Source organism: Ambystoma mexicanum, chromosome 2p (assembly GCF_040938575.1).
Source record: "Ambystoma mexicanum isolate Mex_15411 chromosome 2p, UKY_AmexF1_1, whole genome shotgun sequence".
NCBI classification, from domain to species: domain Eukaryota; kingdom Metazoa; phylum Chordata; class Amphibia; order Caudata; family Ambystomatidae; genus Ambystoma; species Ambystoma mexicanum.
In genome coordinates this window covers 1,028,262,553-1,028,286,298 of record NC_090923.1, presented here as the reverse complement: position 1 = coordinate 1,028,286,298, position 23,746 = coordinate 1,028,262,553, and positions in this window count along the sequence as shown.

Sequence of the window (23,746 nt, the reverse complement as noted above, 5' to 3'; positions counted from 1 at the left end):
CGAGGAAAGAGTCTTAGCGCGTAATCGCGCAAGTGACACGACACGCGCGGACCTTTCCCTCGGTACGGGTGCAGAGTGAATCCGCATGTGCAAAAACAGCACGTCTGCGTGTGAATGCGTTTAATTCGAGGAAAGGGCCTAAGCGCGTAAGTGACGTGATGCGCGCGGGCATTTCCCTCGGCACGGGTTAAAGGTGAGCGTGGCCCAGCAGTTCGCTGTACGTGCTTTTCAGGGAGACGGGCACGTGTGTTGCTACTTCTTGTTGTTTCATGCGCCATCACTTCACAGCGGATCGAGGACATACCTCTTCTTTTGGCGGGGGTCTTGCCTAAGTGTGTTTATCTTTCCCACGCTAGTCAGACAGTGAGTCGCGTGTGCTATTTTTTCCACTACGGGTCCCCCTGTGTATCGCTTACCCGTTTTCGAGGTCATAGTAGCCTGTGTGTCCCACGCGTATGTGTTTTTTGTGTCCCTGGGTGCCACCGCGTACTGCGGGAGGTTAATTCCACACACGTGGGCTACCAGGGGTTGCATGCACGGTTTTATTGCAGATTCGAGGTGCCTGAGCATTGCATGAACCGTCATTTCCTCACAGGGGTCACATACAGTCTTGGAGGAGCAAAGGGGTGCTACTTACATCATGTACCCCGCACCCTTCACCCCAATTGCCCAGGACAATTGTCGTGTACACCTCCCATTGTCACTAGTACATCCTGCCATGGTCGGGAGGCCACGAAAGATGAGGGGCACCTCAGTTGGGCACCCTCCACATGGTGGGTGTGGTCAGGGATGTGGCAGAGGTTACCAGGGAGTAGGGGGAGTTCTGGGTGGCCAGGGTGGCTGCAGAGGGGGAAGAGGCAGGGGTGCGCCACTTCAGCAGGATGTTCTGCCACGTGTTGGTGCAGTCATACCACCACCCCCTGTGGCTCAGGGAGATGCAGCTCTTGCATCTGACACTGGCACCCATGTGACCCGGCAGTCAGTTTCATCTACTGCCACAGGCCCAAAGGTAGTGGTAGCTGCAGGTGCAGCTCTGGCGACCACCACCCAGGCTCAGGGTCGGCCAGCGCATGCGTTGGCATCTGAGGTCTCCCAGGCTGAATTCCAGGTGGTCAGGAGGCACAAGCCATGTGCGCACAGGGATGCTCTGACCGAGGCACATGTCCCTGGGGCAGTGTTGGCATCTGCTGCCCCGACCAGCTGGGTGTTGGCAACTGCATGGGCAGATGCAGCCAACACCACCCCGGCTGTGACTCTGCCAGCCAGGACAGTCTCGGTCACAGACCTTGGCACAGCGGCTGTTGCTGCTCTGGGTCCTGTCAAGAGCACCCAGCAGCCACTGACACAACTTAGGGCTTCTGTCCTAGTTCCACCTGCCACTCCCTTGGTCCAGTCCACCAGCCCAACTGCCCCTACTGATCAGGGTGGCATTTGCCAGTCAGGGTCCGGACCACTGCCCAAGAGGAGGAAGGTTGCTCCTGTGCAAGAGGCTGGGGCCCCAGACACGGCTCGGGCCTCCGGCACGTCGAGGAATACGCCTTTCAGCAACCCGGAACTGAACTTCCTTGTGGGCTACATGTCGGAATACGAACGCAATATGCTAGTCGGCCCAAATTGCCATAATACGGCTGGCCAGCGTTGGGAACACTGGAAGCATGTTGCGGATGGTGTTAGTGCATTCGGATATGAGGTGCGCGCAGCTCAGGACTGCAAGAAGCATTGGGATGACCTCCGACGCTGTGCTAAGCAAAAGTGTGCCTCCAATTATGCCATGACTCAGGTGACTGGCAGTGGGCCACCACCTGAAGAGGAAGAACTCACTTCGCACGAGGTGATCGCTGTGGAGTTCATCCCGGCACAATTGATCGAAGGAGTGTGAGAGATGCAGGATTATGATGCCCCGTCTGGTGAGTGTTGTTGCGTGTTTGTCCAGCTCATGTGTGGTTTGCTTGTGTGATGTGTTGTGCTTGACTGCCACTACATGCTATGTGTACATGGTTCTCATGTGTGAGTCATGCAATGCTTCACTAATGCGTGCATGTTGTGATGCATGCTGGACATGTGAAGCAGACAGGGACTGTCCTCATCACCACACATGCACCCTACTCACATGCTAGTCACCCGGCTGCCCCTCCGGTCCATGTTCCAGCTCACTGACCTGTCTGCATGTAACCTGTGGTGTCTTTCCACTCAGTACTCGGACTATGTCATTGCATGACTGACGTGCATGTGTGTTCAGCCTGCAAGCAGGTACTCCACACGGGCATGCTTCCTTGACCCTCCGGCCCCCTGCACCTCAATTTAACCATGGCACTGGTGGGTAACATGTTGGACTACTGCAATGGCCAGTTCCACGCTCCTGTGTGCATGCACACTTCCCCCTGCGAACCTGCCAGACACATACTGTGGGGTACATCCTTTGTCCTTGATGCAGGGTGTCTCACTCGGACTGTGCAGATGGCAGATGCTCCCCAGGGACATGAGTGCCCATTCATGCTCCATGTGCATTCCATGCTTGCCCATATGTGTCCTTGGCAGGATGATCATTGTAGTATGTGTCAGGATTACATACGTATCATGGCATTTGGTCATCCATTCCATGCTCACTCTGGCTCAGTCCTGCATCACGCACATGTTTAGGGTGGCATTGTCTCTGTGGGACACAGGCCTCCCCTGTTGCTGGCTCCCTGACTCTGTTCAACTGGTGCAGTGCTTTCTGCATGAATCGATCTGAACGTGATCTGCAGGTCGCAGGTTCGAATCCCGGCAAGGCCAACTCAGCCTTTCATCCTTCCGAGGTCGATAAATGAGTACCAATTTCAGTTAGGTGATATTGTATGTAAATATGTGCTCTGTAAAGCGCTTTGGATTAAAGTGCTATATAAATAACACATCATTATCATTATCATTATCATTAATCATCTGTCCTGCTTACTGTCCCATTCTCATCTGCTGTGGTGTCAGTTGACTGAGATGATGCAATTGACGGTAGCCAACACTGTCTGCCAGTACACAGTTTGTTGGTCAACCTTTCATGGCCATGCAATGCCTCCCTGCATTTTCACTAAGGGGGTGGGGGGTGATAACTGTAGCCATGCAACCCAGTGCATGCACATTTCACATGATATCTGAACTTGCCCTTACACTGCATTAATGTTTAGTGATTGACATCATAACATACTTGTTGATGTAGATAGTTAGTAACGTACACATGTTCTGCACTGCACCCACCAACTTCTGAGCCATGTTACACCGTTCTACATGCCTACTCACTGCTGCAATCTCAAAGTGACCTGGCATGTATGTTCAAATTGTCATCCCTTCACTGTTATGAAAAGCACGGGCACAGATGCATCTTGTGACACATGTACTCTGTATTGGAACACCCTAGCGGGTGTTTAGTAAAGTAGATTGGTCAATCTGCGGGCTATACTAACTGGTATAGGCCACAGATTGATAAAGGCCTGCCAATCGGGTTGTAATGACTGTGGAGCTGCCTGCACGTGTGTATGTGTACACTTTCACATACATCAAAGCAAGAAGCGTTGAAGCTGCTTGCTTTGCTGTATGGATGCTGCTCATATACACCATATGGATGTATATAAACACGGGTGTATTTGAACACTTTCACATATACATATGCAAGCAGCTTCAACGTTGTGTAGTGCAACATTGCAGCTACTTACTTAGGTGTGTGTGTAAAAGTGTTTATTTACACATGTGTTATTTGCAGCTTTTTTGTTGAATGACTAATATGTCGTTATTTTATGTAAATGCTGCTGAGATTTCAGCATTACGCCCGTTATGTTCAACAGGCACAATCCTGAAGGTGCACTGTCGTGCAGTATGTGTACACCCAGGCCCATTTAGAAAAACTGGTGGAGCCTGGGCGTGGTGATTTGACACACTGAATAATGTTTTTTTGCACATTCAATGCACTAAGTGCTGAATCAGGCTCATACCTCGTTGTAGGCCCTCGCTTTGTTGGGACATTCACTATGTCTTCAAGGCCCATGACGCCCCGGTACGGGCCGAGCTGCAGATGGATGAAGCTATATTGGTGATGATGATTTAGTGATGCATGTTTACATGCATATTACGTGTGTCATGGTGTGTTTTGATTCACTTGCAGCTGTGGCCATTTGACTGTACAGACATGCTTATGCTACGTGTCATCTCTTTGTTGCCATCTGTCATTCCTGCCTGTGATATGTGCCTGCCAGAGCTGGTGTGTGATGGAGGTGATATACTACATTCAGTACATGTGTAGGCTTTGCAATTTACACGCATCCATTTCTGCTTTCGGGATGCCATTGCATATCAATGCCACTGGATGCACGCCAGAATTTGAGTTGTGTGTGACATGTCTGCTTCATGTGTTGGCTGTCGATGTGATGTCTATGTGTGTGTGAATTATGTGCTGCTGACATGTGTACTCATGTTTGTTTTTTCACATTGCAGGTGATGATGCAATGGAGCCAGAGGATGGTGATGTCACTCCAGACACTATTACATCAGCAACCCGGCACCAGCGTGGGGTCGTTGGGTGGTAGACCACGAGAGCCCACTTGTGCTACAGACCATGTCCAGGGCTGGCAATCAGTCAAGCTCTGATGATCCTTCTGAGCACAATGTTGAGTTGGATGCGCGTCATGACCATTTGTCGACGGTGAGTGCTCCTGATGTGGATGATCTTCTGTCTGCGACACCTGCACTGAGGAGCCAGATAGTGTTGGGACGTCCACCTGTGGTTGTTCTGGACACACAGTCACACTCCACACCAGTTGCTGATCTGCCTAGGGCATCATGTCAACGGAGGGATGTAGTCCTGGTAGCTGCGGGCGGTGCCAATCCAGCAAGGACCACGGATCCTTGGGTCCTGCAGGTGTCACGTCTGAGTGGGAGCAATCCATGTATGCCAGTTCACAGCAACAGGGGGCAGCTATTGATAAGATTGTTCAAGGCATGGAACGTGTGGCCCAATCCGTGCCGCCCCCTGCTAGGCAGGTGGAGCTCCAGCAGCAGGCAGCGCAGTCCACGGGCCCCTCACTCAGGCTGGGCATGGCGGCCTCAGACAGGGCACGCCAGGCTGAAATGGTGTCTCTGCACCAAGCACTTGCTGCTCAGGCAGAGGTACACAGGGAGGCCCTGAGGGAAGAACACCAATCCCTCAGATCTACTCTGGATGTGCCCAACATGTCTCAGAGGCAGCGGTCAGAAGTGAGGTTGGAGCAGCTTGAGAACACCATCTTGGCTGAGCTACGTGCATGCCGGGAGGTGCTCCAGATGTCATGTGAGGCGATGCAGGCAGAACTCTGTGTTACATGTGCTACCTTGCAAGAGGAAGCATGCGTATCACGTGAGGTGCTGCATGCTGACCTATGTGCCATTGCCACACAGGACCAGGCTTACCAGACCTGCATGCTTGCTGCCGTGGAGGGGCCAGCTGCGGATAGGCATGGTCAGGCAACTGTGCCACATCCACCTTCTGATTTCCATCCAGAGGGTGGGTAGGACAACGACTTATCTCCCACAATGGTCGGGCCGTGCAGGCTTTGAGCCCATGGAGTTTTTTTTTTATCTCAACATCATTGCATGTGGGTGTTGAGGTGCACCCTGTACCTCCCCCCTCTTGCGTGCCCCCCCCGGGTCGTATGTGGCCATTTCTATTTTTTTTAAATAATATTGTTTGTCTATTGTTTATTCATGTGACAGTGTGATGGTTTGTGGCTTTTGAAAGCATCCACTGTGTGTTCCAGCTGGGCCCATAAAAGCTTGTCTCGTGTATGTGTTTGTGGATTGGGGTCCAGACACATATGCCACTCCTGCTTTGGGGCATTGGACTTTCATCATATCTGTGGCCAGTCTGCTGTACTACTTGTGTTTACACCCCTAGTGGGGATTATGGATGTTTTCTCCATGGCATGACTGCATTCAATTTTGGGGAGTACATTTTGAACTGTGCATTTATTGAAGTTGATTGTGATGTTTTTTATTTCTTGCCTGTATACGTGCTTGATGCACTTCATGCTGTAGACGGTAGCTTGTACCCTTTAGCTGTCAAAGCCACACTGATGGTGGCAGGGGGCCGGGTGGTGACAATGTCAAGTTGATACGTGTTAGGTGCAGCCCCTGGGAATTGTGGCAAAGGTGGAAGCATGAGGAATGTGACCCAAGAACCCAGTCCTCACCTGAGGTGTCCGCCTAGACTCCTTCTATGCTCTGTCCAGTTTGGACGGCACATTGTATCTGTCTTCCCTCTTGGTCATTGCTGCTGCGTGATGGTGCAGTTTTCCTACTGGACTACAGCTCTTTTACTCATTTTTCACACTCTGGTGCCTTTAGTCTCTGTTTTTCTTCCTGCTACTGCCCTTGTTGCAAGATCTGTCCGCCCGTCTCTCGGGCAGTTATTTCCACATACACTTTTGTACCGCAGCATCTCTCTCTCTCGCCTCTCCTATCTTTCATCTATTCCATCCATACCCTTATGTTGACTTTGGCCTTTTACCAAAGCTATTCAACTGTTCTGGCTCTTAGCTTGCTGTTAGCTGCTTCCGGCAATCTCGTATTCACTCTGCCTTTCCAGACTTGTGCTGTCTCTGCCTTTCTCCATTCACGCTATCAAGGATTGATTGGGTTTCAGCTCAACCATGCAGTTGTGCCAGCCTTCTTGGTTATTTTCTACTCAGGTTTCAGCTCTACTCATCAGTTGTGGCATCCTCATTGATTATTGTCTACTCATATTCCTACCCATCTTGTTGAACCATTCTACAACTGTGCAACCTTGGAAGATATACTATCATTCAGCTTGGACATGTACTTGGCCATATTCTACAACTTCAACACATCTACTGAAGACTCTTCCAGGGTTTTTTGGTGCATAGAGGCTTTTTCCCTGGTTTGGGGGTTTGGCTCTTTGGAGTTTTCTGCGATTTGGTATTTTTACCAGTCAAGGTGGCCTCTGAGGGGGCTAGACCCTATTTACACGAAAGGAAGAACAAGGAAACCAAGGTGAAGGGGGATCCTGAAGCCAGGTAGACTAGAAGGAAGAAGCTGACGGACCCCAGAGACAGTTCTTCTGAAGGTCAAGGTGATGAGGAAATGAGGGAGGTGCTTTCGTTGTCAGACAGTACGCTTGAGCTACAATGATTGGTCACTGTCTGAATATTGTCAATGTGGGGTACTTATTCATGATGTGTTCTGCTGGTCAGTGGATGTTCCTGTGTTGGGTTTACCTTTCAGGTGTCAGGGGATTGGTGTGGTTTGACACACTGGGGTGTCCACATGGGCAATGTTCACATGTGATGTGTACAGGACACTGAGGGTCCCTTCATTTCACATGCATGTATTGAGTGCATGTCCTTACTGACACACACACTTACACAATGCACCACCACACATCAACCACCCATCCATACCCACACGTGCACACAGATTGCCTTCTCTGCCATTCTGTGTCCCTGCAGCGCATGATCATTTACCATTTTCGGATTGTGTACATGCGTCACTGGGTAATTTTCGTTGCTTGTCCTTTTTTATATGATGCTCAAGGTGTATACCCGACTATCTAAAAAGAGCTAGATGAAGAACTCGCCCTATCCCTGCAATCAAAGGGGTGGCTTTTAGGCAAGGTGTCAACAGATGGTTCTATCTTTTCAAACCCCAATTTGAGCAAAGAAAGTTAAAAATAGCAGTTCTGGAATTAATGCCCCAAATCCGTTTGCTCTTTTGCTGTTGCATGCCATGTCATGGTGTGGCCGACAAGGGTGATGGCGTTGGGAGGGTATGGGTGACATAAAAGTGATTTTCATGGCCTGTTTTGAAGTGGGGTGGTGTGATATGCCCCTTGCATGTATTCACTTTGGTCACACCGGATTGGTTATGTTTAAGTAGCTATGGATGCGCACAATGTAGCACTTCTGTGGAAACATTCCCAGGGTGGTAAGGTTGTGACAGTTGACTGTCTCTTTGTCATCATCGATTGTCACCTGGTATGTGCCAGGCCTGTGTGCACTCCGCAGGGGTGGGAGTTTAGGTGAAAAATGTGGTCACGAGCTGGGTCCGGGCTGCCTCGCCACATGCCCTTTCCCCTCCCATGAGCAGCCCCTGTGCATGTGGTTGGGGATGTGGGGGCACCCCCATGTCCACCGGTACCCGCCGTGTTGGGACATTGTGCAGGACACATGATGCCACAATGATCCTGCACACTACTGGGGGTGCATATAGTAGCTGCTGCCAGAGCGGACAAGGGAGCGGAAGTGTGACTTGAGCACTCTGAATATGCACTCCATTATGCCCCTGGTTGCAATATGGGTTGCGTTGTATCTTACCTGGGGTGGTGTGGTGGGGCTCCGTATTGGCGTCATCATGTGGGTGCTCAGAGGGTAGGCACTGTCCCCTGGGGAGGTGATGATGGTTGGCATTAGTTGGGTTTGTGTATTTGTCTGTGTGTGACATGCATGCATGTGCACAGACATTTGTACTCACCAATGAGCCATATGTCACCATGCTTCCCAGCTTCCGACTCCCGGCTCAGGGCGGACATTATGTATATGAAACTGTCATGGGTAGACCCAGGACAGTTTGCATAGACCATGGGTGCACAACATACGGCCCGCGGGCCAGTTGCGGCCCGCCATGCTGTTTTTTCCGGCCCGGGAGGCACAAAGACTTTCCTAATGGAGGGCGGCCCGCAAGCAGCATCAGCCACCCTCCATTAGGAAAGTCTTTGTCTTCCAGGCCGGACAAAACACTGGCCGTCATTGGCTCAGCACACAAGCAACACGTCGCTCCTACGAGCCACGTAGTGCGTGTGTGCTGCACCAATGGAGGGCCAGCACTACGGCTGGCGTGGCCAGTAAGGCTTGATGCCGGAAGGCATTTCAGCTTTGCTTGCCACGCCAGCCGTAGTACGATTCCACTTACCTCGCCAGCGTTCCAGCTTACCTGCCTTCCAGCACGTCTCCGGTAAGTGGTCTTAGCGTTTGTGTTTCGGGTCTGTTCTGCTGTATGTTTGTGTTGTGTATGTTGAGATGAGGGAGGTAGGGGGGCGTGTCGGATGTGTATGAATGTTTGTTTTTGAGTGTTATGGGGTTTGGTTCTGTATGGGTGCATGCTTGAGAGTGTGTGTGCTGAGGTGGGGGGTTCAGGTCTGTATGGGTTCATGGTGTATGCTTGGTGTCTGTATGGGTGCATGTTTGAGAGTGTGTGCTGATTTGGGGGGTGGGGGTTCGGGTCTGTATGGGTGCATGTTTGAGAGTGTGTGTGCTGAGTTGGGGGTTGTTAGGCAGAAACCTGTGCAGTTCCCTCTGGGACCACTGCAAAAGATTTAAGACTACAGGTGTTTGGCAGTAAACCCACTTGGTAGCAGTCTGTACCACACAGATTCACTTGGTAGCTGTGGCTGAGCAGTCAGACTTCCCTCAAGAAGAGTTAGGCAGTATACAGAGTATTCACAATAGGCCAAAAGAACACAGTAGAACAAGCAAACACTGACCAGAGCTTGGTGTAAAAGAGATATAAGTATTTATTTAAAACCACATCTAATAAAACACACAGGCACTAATTTTAAGCAGTTCAAAAACACGGTCACTAAAAGATATACACTCCCTTCAACGATTAGTTAGACAAGTCTTAAGTAAAGCAACACTTATTTTCAGACAGCGGTGAGCACTTAACGAAGATGGCACTCTAATCAATCGGTTTACAAGGGAGAGAAAGGCAGAGCAAAGATAGAAACAGATCCCAACACTTTCAGAAGAACACAGTAGGAGAAGAAGGCAGGTTAAAACCGTAAAGTCAAAGTTAACAAGGCCGGACCCACTTTAAGAGGCTCCGGTCGAAATGTGTCCAAGGTGACACGGTTCAAAGTGCCCAAAAGTCTCAAAATCAGTTCAGAAAGAGTTGGACCAAAAGAAAGGGACCAGTTAGATGGTCAAGGCGGCCAGCCCAGTCCAGAAGGTTAAGGGATTATCATTACCTTGTAGCAATCTTTAGAAAGCAAGGCCTGGCGGACACGGTACCTTAAAGTGGTGAGAATACTCCAGCGGGGGCAGTTGTTCCTGGCAGCAGATGCATGTCGGTGCTTGGTCCGGGGGAAGAGAGGATCTCGTCGGGGACGAAGAAAGGAGTCTGTTGCACTGCCAGGGAAGAAACCAGCCGCGGAGTTCTCAGTTTAAAGGAGCGGTCCTTTTATTCGCGGTCCAGTGGTAAGTGGCTATCCGGTTGCCGAGGTGCTTGGCACGGGCAATTTGACCACAAGATGTCCTGGAATACGAGGAAAAGAGGGTAAACTGGTTGTGCCCACCAGTCAGGGGAAGAAGACTCTCCAGCCGGGAGACCTTCTCTGTCGTCGGGAAGTGGTGAGTCGGTTCCGCAGGGCTCCACCGGTGGTGTTGTCGTAGCAGGTCGGCTCAGCTTCTCCCTCATCGGATTCTCAGGTCCTGTGGCGACTTCTAAAGTTCCAGTCCCAAAAGCCCTGCTTTTATGCAGCACACCCCCATTCATTCAGCCTAGCTGTCAATCAAACATGCTAAGTGGTGAGCCGGCTGGCTCACCACTTGGGCCAATCACACAAGAGTGTGTCTTGAGTTACCAAAGTAACTCAGTCCAGGGTGCCTAAACCCCCTCTCACAAACCCACTCTGGTACCCAGACAGAGTGGCACCACTTTTGGAGGCTTCTGTGGAGAAGCCCGCCAAAAAGTGGAACAAAGGGCTCGACTTGGGTTGGAGTCACAGAAGAGAACACAAACGCCATTTTAGAATCGAGTTCTAGCAAAAAATACCAATCGGCGAATTAATATTAAATAAATAACCGGCGGTATGTTCGAGGCTATGAGAATTAAATAATTAAAGTGGTGTCCAGTCATTATCTCGAAAACAAAATGTCGAATTACAATAATGTCGAAACAATAATGTCGAAAACAAAAATGTCAAATTGTTTTTTTTTTAATTTACATGTTTTTTTGGGGTTCCGGTGGTAAAAAAAAGGGGTAAAACATAAAAAAAAAATTAAAAAAGGAGGTTTGGGGGGGGGGTTCAACAAAAAAAAAAAATTCGACATTTTTGTTTTCGACTTTATTTTTTCGACATTATGACTTTCGACATATTTGTATTCGAGATTATGACTATAAACCAATTAAAGTTGGTAGCCTCGAACAATGGGAAAATCCCATAGAGATAATTCGTGGTCTAATATAAAAAGTAGTATCCACTGCCACCAGCCAAAACTCGATCGGGGGGGATGGAGACGTGCCCCCTCGAATAACAGACCCCGGGGCAATCGAATTGCCCCAACCAGTATGTCCACAATATGATGGTTTGTACTGGTTTCTGTTCATAATTTGGGACTAGTAAAGCCAATGGTGATTTTACATGCCCTGGGAGACAGTAGTCAGTCCCAGGGTATGGAGTCTATGGTGGGGTGTCACTATGACACCCCTGTGTCACTGCACTGAGGGTGCTGTGTAACACCCATAGTAAAAACACATGAGACCCTGTGGAGTAAAAGACCCCATAGCCCATAAAACACATTAACAGTCAAAGGAACCCTTCAAATCATGTCCAAGAGTGTGAAGAAAAGAGACTCACTTTTGGCAGGAGAAAAAAAAAATCCAGAAATCCAGCAAAGCTGCTGGGGGACTCACTAGGTTAGGAAATTCGGCCTAAACAGAGAATTCTCCCTAACAGGGGGGCAGGGGGTTCGGGTCTGTATGGGTGCATGTTTGAGAGTGTGCTGAGTTGGGTTGTGGGGGGTTTGGGTCTGTATGGGTGCATGTTTGAGCATGTGTGCTGAGTTGGGGGTGGGGGTTTGGGTCTGTATGGGTGCATGTTTGAGAGTGTGCTGATTTGGGGGGTTCGGGTCTGTATGGGTGCATGCTTGAGTGTGTTTGGGGCATAGTGTTTGGTTGAGGGTGAGGGGGCCATGGGGCATAGTGTTTGGTTTGGGGTGAGGGACATGGGGCATAGTGTTTGGTTGGGGGCGAGGGGGCCATGGGACATAGTGTTTGGTTGGGGTGGGAGCCATGGGGCATAGTGTTTGGTTGGGGGTGAGGGGGCCATGGGGCATAGTGTTTGGTTGAGGGTGAGGGGGCCATGGGGCATAGTGTTTGGTTGGGGGTGAGAGGGACAGGGGGCATAGTGTTTGGTTGGGGTGAGGGACAGGGGGCATAGTGTTTGGTTGGGGGTGAGGGACAGGGGGCATAGTGTTTGGTTGGGGGGTGAGGGACAGGGGGCATAGTGTTTGGTTGGGGGTGGGAGCCATGGGGCATAGTGTTTGGTTGGGGGTGAGGGACAGGGGGCATAGTGTTTGGTTGGGGGTGAGGGGGCCATGGGGCATAGTGTTTGGTTGGGGGTGAGGGGGCCATGGGCATAGTGTTTGGTTGGGGGTGAGAGGGACAGGGGGCATAGTGTTTGCTTGAGGTGTGGGAGCCATGGGGCATAGTGTTTGGTTGGGGGTGGGAGCCATGGGGCATAGTGTTTGGTTGGGGGAGAGGGGGCCATGGGGCATAGTGTTTGGTTGGGGGTGAGGGGGCCATGGCGCATAGTGTTTGGTTGGGGGTGAGGAGGCCATGGGGCATAGTGTTTGGTTGGGGGTGAGAGGGCCATGGCGCATAGTGTTTGCTTAGGGGGTGAGGGACAGGGGGCATAGTGTTTGGTTGGGGGTGGGAGCCATGGGGCATAGTGTTTGGTTGGGGGTGAGGGAGCCATGGGGCATAGTGTTTGGTTGGGGGTGAGGGACAGGGGGCATAGTGTTTGCTTGAGGCGTGGGGGCCATGGGGCATAGTGTTTGGTTGGGGGTGAGGGGTCATGGGGCATAGTGTTTGGTTGGGGGTGGGAGCCATGGGGCATAGTGTTTGGTTGGGGGTGAGGGGGCCATGGGGCATAGTGTTTGGTTGGGGGTGAAGGGGCCATGGCGCAAAGTGTTTGGTTGGGGGTGAGGACATGGGGCATAGTGTTTGTTTGGGGGGTGAGGGACAGGGGGCATAGTGTTTGGTTGGGGGTGGGAGCCATGGGCATAGTGTTTGGTTGGGGGTGAGGGAGCCATGGGGCATAGTGTTTGGTTGGGGGTGAGGGACAGGGGGCATAGTGTTTGCTTGAGGCGTGGGGGCCATGGGGCATAGTGTTTGGTTGGGGGTGGGAGCCATGGGGCATAGTGTTTGGTTGAGGGTGAGGGGGCCATGGCGCATAGTGTTTGGTTGGGGGTGAGAGGGCCATGGCGCATAGTGTTTGGTTGGGGGTTAGGGACATGGGGCATAGTGTTTGCTTGGGGGGTGAGGGACAGGGGGCATAGTGTTTGCTTGGGGGTGGGAGCCATGGGGCATAGTGTTTGGTTGGGGGTGAGGGGGCCATGGGAAATAGTGTGTGGTTGGGGGTGAGAGCCATGGGGCATAGTGTTGCACTCCAAGAGTGAACTCAATAATAAAGCTAAAACAGGCACAGTTAGGAGATGTACATCCTTTGCTTTTTTGAGGAAACCTGACTCAACGAAGGCCATACTCCTCTTGGGCAACCCAAACAGCAAACTATAGCAGTCCAAAATAACGGAATGTCCAATCAAGGGTCAATAAAATATATATAATTTAATTAAGCAGACGATATACAATAACTAAATCAAAATAAATGATAACAATGGAAAATGTGTAGTACAAAATGTAAGTTTGAAATGCAATAAAAATCGTTACCCCTCAAAAACATTCTTTTTTCCATGTGTTTAATACAAATTGGGGGTTGAAAAAGCCTCCTGACATGTCCCGCCTACCGCCCCGCCCACTTTTACTTTTCGGCCCACTATAGCCCTCATGTAAGGTACTTTCGGCCCTATGTCAAAATCAGTTGTGCACCCCTGGCATAGACAGAGGTGATGATTCCATGGGCATCGCATAAAACCTGTACGTTGATGGAATACCAGTGGTTGCGGTTGGGGTAGATGTTCTCAGTGGCCCTAGGTGGACGTAGGGCCAAATGGGTGCAATCTATGGCACCAAGCACTTTGGGGAAGTGTGCCACCCTGTAAAAGTCCTGGACAACGGCTTGCCTTTCTGCGGGTGTTCAGGGCATGTATATGTGCCTGCGGACTGAGGGGCGCGCAGTCATGATTGCCAACACCTGGTGTAGGCAGCGTGACTGCGTGGGCTGTAAGACACCCCCAACTATGGCAATTGTCCGCTGAAATGACCCAGTGGCCAAAAAATGCAGGACATCGAGCACCTTTTCCAAGGGGCTCAGTGCTTGGGAGCACAAGGTGGGTGATGTGAGCTCATCCTCCCACTCAGTGACCAGGTCTAGGATGATATGAGGTGGAAACCTAGACCTGCCATAGACCTCATCATCAGACATCCCAAAAAGGCTGGTCCTGGGCAAAAAAATGCGGGGCCTGGCTATTCTCCTCCTCCTGCGGTGTCCCACGATCACCGCTGCGAGAAATAGGACATTCATCGTAGCTGTATATACGTGTTTGTTGTTTGTGCACACTTTTATACTGTGCGGGGCCGCTTCCGCCTGCCTTCGTGTGGTGGACGTGTTTACGCTTGTGTGTGTCTTTTGGTGTGCGCAGGTTTCCCCAATTTGATTCCATGAATACGTGTTGTTCGCACGTGTGTGGGCATTCCATGTATTTCCCAACAGTACTTCCCCATTTACGCCCTCATTTTCATGCGTTGTTCCCCGTTCCACATGTTCCACCCCCTTTTTGGTGTGTGAGCTACACATTGTGCGCTTTCACTGTGCGCGTCACGCGCAGCGTTCGGGATGTCGCAGTGACGTATGCGCCCATGTGCGCCACACACAGATTCAGTGCAGGTTCCTGGAAAAACACGTGCACAGACTTCCATGAATCGCTTGCGTGTGAGTCGCACGTGTGCACTGGATTTTTCTCCGATTTCGGCACACAATTATTCCATGAATCGGCCGGAAAATATATGCATTAAAAAGCCAAGCAATATACAGTTCCCAATACTGGAAACAAAGTAGTTGAATAGATACCCAGGATTCTACTCTTTTATAATGTTAAAACTACCTACTACGAATCACTAATGTGTATGTAGCCATTGTGGCCCAGTAAAATGTACAATCATAATCACAATTGTGATGCTTTGGATTGGCAAACTAGAGGACAGGCAAGGTTATACAGACCAACCTCTAGATAACCCATTGGGTGGAAAGGGATAAAAACTCTGCCAAAAAAGTCCATTATGTCTATGGGTAGTTAACTAAGAATAGAACAGTCTAAAAGTGTTCTATAGCCATGGACCAACAAAAGATTATAGGTAAACCATTTCAAACCCCCATGCAAAGGATTCCAATTGCCCTTTTCTGTGCTTTGGTGGATTCACTTATCCTGGCCATATAAGTACATGGGGAAACACAGGTTATAAACGAACACTGGACCTCATTCTGAGTTTGGCAGTCATTTGGTGGAATGCCCTGAATTACTGCCAAAATCTCAGTTACCGTTACCACCACTTGGTCCCGTGGATTTACCCCAGGACAACAAGCGGTGGTAGGGTGGTGATAGTCCCAATTTTAAGAGTCCTAGGACTCTATGTTTTTTTTTGCAGAATTAACAGGAGCAGTAATTCTGCCGCAGTAATTCTGTCAACTTTTCGCTTTAAAGTGGAGGATTTACCTCCAGTGGCATGCTGGGGCTAAATCCTCCACTTCAAAGTCAAACTCGGGATTTGCTGGACCAGTAATAAAGGCAGTAATTACGTTACCGCCCAAAAAAGTGGCAGTATCAGAATTACCACCACTTTTTTACTGCTCTGCCAAACTCAGAATGAGGCCATGTTCAAACTCAGTAGCACCCTAAACTCGGTGTGTCACCAGCACAGGAAAGATTGAAAGGCTAACCTAACAAAAGTACATCATGATGTCTCTTAATAGTCCTCCCATGGAAAAGAAAACTGTATGCTAAATAAATGGGGGAAATGGCTTATTTAACCTCGGGTGAAGGCACCTGAAATCTGTTTGCTGTTTGCTCCCAGGTCAGTTCAGCTTTGTAAATTAGGTTTGCCTCGAAACTATTGAAGCAAGCATTAAATGTAAGAATTTATGAAAATAGACAAAGCGCCAATTTTAGGCCCAACAACTATACTTACAGTTATAGCCTATCCATTGTACCTCCTTGCTTTTCCTTACACAGACAGGTCAAGATTGATTTGTGGTTCAACAGTTCCTGCAGTCTCTGCTCCTTCATGTTTGAGAGCAGTGTGGCCTTCAATGAAATCATTGGGACGACTCCCTCTGTCTGCCAAAACAGCACATTTCTTTTTTTAAACATGTTTTTATTAATTTTTACATGAAATCCACAATGACCAACTGTGCCACCTCCCTCCCGCCCGCCCCTATCCTCCCCTCCCAAATACAACCTGCAAGCTATGTTTTGTCCATATTCATCCTTGTTACTATTAAATACCTAGAATGCGCAAACGTTGTGGGCACATGTGCTCTCGAAAGTCATTAGGGAGCAAAGACAGTACCATTACCCATTCTGCACTGAACCGGAACTGTTCTCTTTGTATGGAGTAAGTAATCCACTCCAGACCCAAAAAGCTCCAAACTTTGGAAATCCACTGCTGCTATCCTAGGGGGTCCAGTTGTTTCCATCTCTGGGCTATCACGAGTATTACAGCGAGAAATAGAATCGTATAAGCCTTCCTCTGGCTATGAGGCATGCCATCTTTCTCCTGGTCTTTTATGCCCAAGATGCTTCGTTCCATGTCCCTGTCCCTCGGGGTTCCACACATTTCCCTGATTCTGTCATTCACCACTGACCAGAATGGTTTGATCTTGGGACAGTCCCACCAAATATATCTCCAAACCCCTCCCCGCCCACATTCCCACCAGCACGACTGTAAAGCGTTCGGGTAGCATTTATGGCACTATCACCTTCACCCACATATCCATGACCTGTATGGCTTTGGTTAATCTTGGAATGTTCACTTACAGCTGCTCACACCATGTTGGAAGGATCTGGTATCCCAGGGTGGATTCCCATTGTTTCATGGAGGTACATTTAGGCTTGTTGGAGTCCTCGATTAACATTTTGTACAATGTTGAGATCAGTTTTTTCTCTCCCAAGTTGGAAATAATACTTTTCTCGAATGGTCTAAGGGGTCTAGTGGCTGCCGACTTTACCTTGGGGTGGATCAGCGAATATCGTAGTTGTTGATATCGAAATCTCTCTTTGACCGGTAACCCAAAATCTACCCTACATTGCTCGAAAGATTTAATGTCCTGGCCTTGTGTCATGTCTCGTAGTTTACTACAGCCTTCCTCTTTCCAACGTTTGTAGGCTCCCCACTCCATTCCCGGAGGGAACCGTGGGTTTAAAATATTGGTGACTGTAGGGAAGGGAATGCAGTAACTACTCTCTCTTTGATCTAATTGTCCCATAGTTCCTCTACCAGAGTCGTGATTGGACGTTTGTGCATGTTGCTTGGTCAATCTGAGTGTGGTAGCCAAAGAACCATTCTGCTCCATCTTTTATCAAAGTTGCATATGTACCACTCTCTAATTATCCTATGTTGGGCCGCAGCATAGTAAGCCTGGAAATTTGGAAGTGCCATTCACCGTTTCTCATGTGGGCCATCATCGCCTTTTGGGAGATTCTGAGTTTCTGCTTATTCCATATGAACGCTAGTATTCATCTACCTGGGTACCTGAAAAAGGAGCGTGGGAGCTTAATTGGTAGGGCCTACAATAGGTACAAAACCTTTGGGAGTATCACAATTTTGATCGTGTTTATCCTGCCCATCCATGATATTGACAATGGACCCGAGTTAATCAGGAATCGCTTCAGTGTCTCTAAGAGGGGAACGTAGTTGGCGGCGTATAGCGATGAGATGGACTTAGTGGTCTGCGTGCCTATGTAGGTTATCTGGGTGTCTACCAATGTGAGCGGGACCTTCTTTTGTAGTGATGCTACCTGAGTTGCGTCCAGTGATATATTTACTAACTCTGATTTCTTTGTGTTCATTTTTAAGCCAGCCACTGCCCCAAACATGTCTAGTTCCCGGGCCATCTCTACCACCGACACCTCAGGGCCGCTAACTGCAAGGATGGGGCTGTCTACAAAGGCCATCATTTAATGTTCCTCCCCTCCGAACGGGATTCCCTTGATGTGTTCTGACATGCAAACCTTTTGTAGGAGGGGTTCCAAATAAATCGCATAGAGCATTGGGAATAAAGGGTATCCCTGTTTCGTACCTCTTCCTATATGTATTGGCTGGGAGAGGGTGCTGTTTACTGATACTCGTATTGTCGGATTAACATAATTAGCCTGGATTTTGCGCATAAACCTGGGCCCAAACCACATATATCCCATAGTATTGAATAGGAATTCCCATTCCACCTGGTCAAACGCTTTCTGTGCGTCAAGTGTTATAAGGGTGGCCGGGAGGTGTTTCTTTGCTACCTTTTCTAATAGATGAGATGCTATCCTAATGTTATCGGCTGTGCGTCTATTTTTAATAAAACCGGTTTGGTCCGGCTCAATCAAGTCTGGGAGTATGGAGTCGAGTCGGTTTGCCAATATTTTGGTATATAGTTTTGCATCCAGGTTGATCAGGGCTGCTGGACAATATGACCCGCATTGAGCAGGATCTTTGTTGGGTTTTGGAAAGAGCACCATTTTGGCTTCTTCCATCATTGGCGAGATTCTCCTCCACTCCTTCTCCAGTTGGCTGTACACTGCGGTCAGCTGGGGTGTTGTAATTGCCCAAATGTCTTATAAAAAACTGCTGTATACTAGTCTGAGCCTGGTACTTTGTTCAGTGGTACGATCTTGGTGGCCCGAGATACCTCCTCTTCCATGACGTCTTCCTCTAAGAGTTCCCTGGTGTACGGGGAAATCTTATTAAGTGGGAGTGCATGTAAATAATCATTTTGTTTCTCTTGGCTCGGGGAGTCGATGGAGTTTAGATTGGAGTTAAATTCTACAAACTGGTGCAGTATATCCGATGTGGAGGTGAATGTATCTCCCTGTTGAGTCTTTGTGTGAAGTATTGTGCAGCTAGCCCTTTGCCCCCTGAGATAATGTGCCAATAAACTGTCTGCCTTGTTTGCCTTTACATAAAATGTATGCCTAGCGTACAGGAGGGCTTTTTCTGTGTGCCTAGTGTATAAAATGTCTAATTGGCCTCTCACATTTCTATATTCCCTTTCAATTGCCCTACTCTGATCATGTACCATACACTCCATTATCTCTTTTAGCTTGGCTTCTAACTCATCCTGGATTGATTGAAGTTGTTTAGCCCTCGAGGTCGCTGCTATTAGATGCCCCCTCGTAACTGCTTTAAAAGCATCACCGTTGGCAGTTGCCATGGCGACTTTGGGAGATAGGCAAGAGCAAGGCACTCCCCGCTCACGTGACCAACAGCAGGTCACGTGATTTGACACGTTCAGGAAGTAGCCCATTAAAGCTCTGACTTCCCTTCACCCAGTGCTTCTTAGCTGTTTTGGTGAGTGGCATTAGGAATCTGTGCTTCCTGATCTCCTGTGTCCTGTGTTTTTTTACCTTAGCTCTTGTTTCCCTGGTTTGCTACTTGGATTGCCCCTGGATTACTGGCTGAACTGTTGTGTTTTCCCTCCTGGTTTTTTTGTGACCTTGGCTCTTGTTTCTCTGGATTGCTACTTGGATTGCCCCTGGATTACTGGCTGAACTGGTATTTTTTCTCTTCTGTTTTTTTTCTTGACCTTGGCTGTTCCTCATTTTTGGACTGCTTCTGGTTTACTCCTTATGTTTTAGTGACCTGGAAGCACTTTCGAACCCTGAGAGTACTTTGGACTTGATCTTGTCTCTATTGGATTTTCCCCTGGATCTTTCTACTGGAACATTGACTGGAACTCTTCCCATTTGCAGTACACTCAAACTTCCTGAAGGAGTTTTTTTCCCACTTCTGGGTTTTTTGTCCATCCCTCTAGTCTCCCTCCTTGGCACCTTGCTAGGTAGGTTTAATTACCTGTTTTCAACACCTTTCTGGTAGTACTGCATATTGTGTTCTAACATTGTTCCTTTCTATTCAGCTGCCTGAGGATCCGGTGCTACGGTTCCAGTCAACCATTGACCCTAATAACTGGTCAGGGAGTGGTTTTCGCTTCTCTGACTGGTACTTGGGGACAGAGGTTTTTAGTCCACTGGGAAGATCACGGCTTCACAGTTACTAGCGAGGCGTGGTCAGACAATAAAATGGTTCCCACCTGTATCCTAATAATCCTACCCATTATCGTGGCTGATGCCCAACTGTAGTCTATTTGTGAGACGGTACAATGAACATGCAAGTAGTATGTGTATCCCTCAGTGTCACCCTGTAGCATCCTCCAGACATCCCTCAGGGCCAACTGCTCTATTCTGTGTGTCAACGCCCGGGACTGTCTGACCTGGCCCTGGTTGGGTATGCATGCTACAATCTTTACCCGAGTCCCAGGCACATTCAGATACCCATGAGTATTATCTACCCTGAGGTGAATGCCTCGAAAGAGGCCAGTGTGGACCTAAGGAAGCCATCTTGTCCCACATTTGGGGCGTGTTCTGATGTTAGCTTACATCTAACAAACAAGTACCTGCCCCTTCTGTCCCCTTTGGTATCTAATATGGCCAAGTCCTGTGATTGTTGGAATGCCACCAGAGTACTGCATGTTTTCCTGTCCCGGTTGGACTGGTACATTGATATGTACCCCCAAAAACAGCTAACTTTTAAAAGCTGAGCCCCACCCCTGCTTCCCTAAAAGCCAATCACATTCTAACAGACAATGATGTCATTCATTTAGTCTGTAGGAACATTGAAACTAAACATATTGCTTATCTACATTTGAACTAAAGCCAATCTTGTTTTCTGTCGCTTATGTATTAACTTGAGCGTTTCAACAAGATGGGCTTTTGCCAGATGGTAAAATAGACGTCAGTGCTTTTAATTTTTTCATGACACTTTGTAATGTCAACATGTACTAATTAAACATTAAACTTTGGTAGTCTTTTATCAATTTTGGCCTGAACTCATGTTCTTTTTGTTCATAATAATGCAAGCACATTTCTACGCACAATTCAATAACAATACTGATAAAGGGACCAAGCTCTCATTAAAGCATAGCAGGAAGATTTGTTGTGAAAAACAATGTAATCAGAACGGGACAAGGCTAGCTGGTATACTTGTTGCTTAGTGTGGCGGCGGACGAGAAGAAGGAGTCAGACACACAGACATTTCTTGTGCTTTTTTATTGAAATAATAGCAAAACACCTAACTTGCCCTATCACTAATGGAATGAACCCTACCTACCAAAACTAACTAAGGGTGCTTGTCTGTCATCAAAAGTCCAACTCAAATGTCCACAGTCCAAAGCCTACTTCTACCTGACCCTACCACTAGAACTAAGAACTAAAGATGGCCTGAATATAAATCTTCTGGCACCTTCCCGCTAGCGGGGTTTCCTGGGCTTTGCTTCAGGGTTATTCCAATTGCAACCAGTCCTGGTCCAAACAAATACAAACAATTCAAGAGCGTATATTTACCCTGGTTTACACATTTTCTTTCATGAGTTTTTACACCTCGTGGTACATATTTATAGGTCGGATATCTGGAATTTGTGAGACCTATCAATATCCTCAATGGCCTTCTATCAGTCTCTCTGTATGTAATATCTTACACTTCATTTTTTTAATTTGAGCCCATCGTGCTCTTTCCATTCGATTCTGCCTCTGTTGGGGTTCAGTATACCCTTGTTAGAGGTGTAGCACCACTACTCCTGTGGCCTCTCTCCTGGTTTCCCCTTACATTCTCTGGGATTGCTACTTGTGCTTAATTCAGAGGCTGTTTCAAAGTCTCTTGGTAATCAATTCCAGTATTCATCAACAGTTGTACTTGGCAACTTTCATGGTGCTTTCTGAATGACCTGCAGTCAATATTGCAGTTCTTTTCCTGAAATGCATATAGTCCCTGTTTCCTCCCTCTCTCCTTATCCACCCTGGTACCTTCACTTGACGTGGATGATGTAGGGGAGGCATGGTATCACAAGTAAGACACTGACACAATAGGTACAATTTGTAAAACCTTTATTGGAGTTTCTAAGGTTGGAAAAACTCCTACTTTGCCCTATAACTAAGATGTAGTCTCGACCACCAAACGATAAACAAAACAGTCCTAGTGGTGTCCGCCAAATCAAAATGGCCTATGCTAACAAAATCTAATGCCTGCCCTATCCTTGTACAAAAAATGTATAATGGCGAAATGTATGCAAAGGAAAAATCAGTGTTCAAACTGATAAATGTGGCTGAATCAGCTCTCCACTCGACGTTAGACCACACAGAGTAAGTTGGTCCCTGTAGGCAGGGTGACAAACTCTAGCTCGGGTTTTCAACACAATAAACAGTTCCAAAAAGTGGATCGAGGTCCACCTGGCCTTCCACGTTAAAGTCTCTTTTTCTGCTTCCAAATAATGTTTCAACAAAATGTTCATGTCGGTCCCCCTCTGTCGGGCTCAGACTTTTTCAGAACTAAGTTCAACAAAACTTGCAAGGGTGCTCCCTTCCCCAAGCTTATTACACTTCGGGTCTCCCTCAGTCGGGCACAAACCACTTTCGGATGTCAAAGACTTTTTAATGTGTGTGGCTTTCTTTACAGACCTCTGCAGGACCACTTCGACTAAAAGTTCAAGGTTCAACTTTTAGTCTCCCTTTCTCTAGGAGTTAATATTGCTTACGTCGCTTTTGCAGTTCATTCTCTTTATCGTTACACACAATGCACCTTTCACAGAGACTTTCGAGTGGGCTACTTCCCCTTTGCCGAACCTCTCTTACTCAGTATCGCTGATTCCACAGCTGTCCTTACTTCAAAGTTCATTCACAGGTCTGCCTCTCTTCGCATCTCATCCACACGCACGCAGGCTTCACTTGTGATATAATGTTGCCACTTCAAACTTTCTTTAACACACACCGGTCTCTCAGGTCGCTTGCCAACTCACCGACTTTGTGCGTTTCTTTCTTGGTTTTCCGATTTCCAATTCTCAAGTCAAGGTGAGTACCAGAGCTTTGGCCTCACCTCCCCAACTCTGCCGTTCACCCAGGAGGGTCGCTGGCGTCCTTGAAACACAATGCAGCCTTCTGAGGTGGGATCTGGCCTTCTCCACGTGTGGTTCGCGGCCTGTTGGAGGCAACCACCTCCACTAGAGAACACTTGGGGTTTTCAAACCGCTGCTCTCGTCCCTTGGTCCGTCGCTCTGCTCCAGTAGGTTTGCCTTTGCCCCAGAAGTCCTGCTCATATTTGTGTTCCGCCTTGCTAAAAGTGTGTCTCTAGGTTCTGCCTTTTATCCGTGTGAGGAGAACTAATTGGTATCAGGTGTATACACTTAAATTCAAGTGCCTCCCTTTGCCTGACCCAATTAGTGTGACATGTCCAGTACGATGTCTGAGAGTTAGTCTTGTTACTCTCAGTCACCCTCTTCCTCAGCCCAGTGTTTATGCAAAAAGGGCAGGGGGGTGAGTTGGGACCTTGGACAATTCTAAAAAAAAGGATGGGGCAGATGAACAAAAAAGGGGGGGATACCACGTCTCACCATCGGCTGCCTCACCCTCACTCCCCGAAGACCCCTCAACCAGGTGATCCTCCCACACTGTTCCACCCCAAGGGTCTGGATCCAAAGGCGATGGCTGTGCCCCGGCCACCTGAGAGAGAGATCCACGGGGACACCCTCTGGTTTCTCACAGTGGATTCACAAGGCTTATTTATTTTATTTTTATTTATTTATTGCATT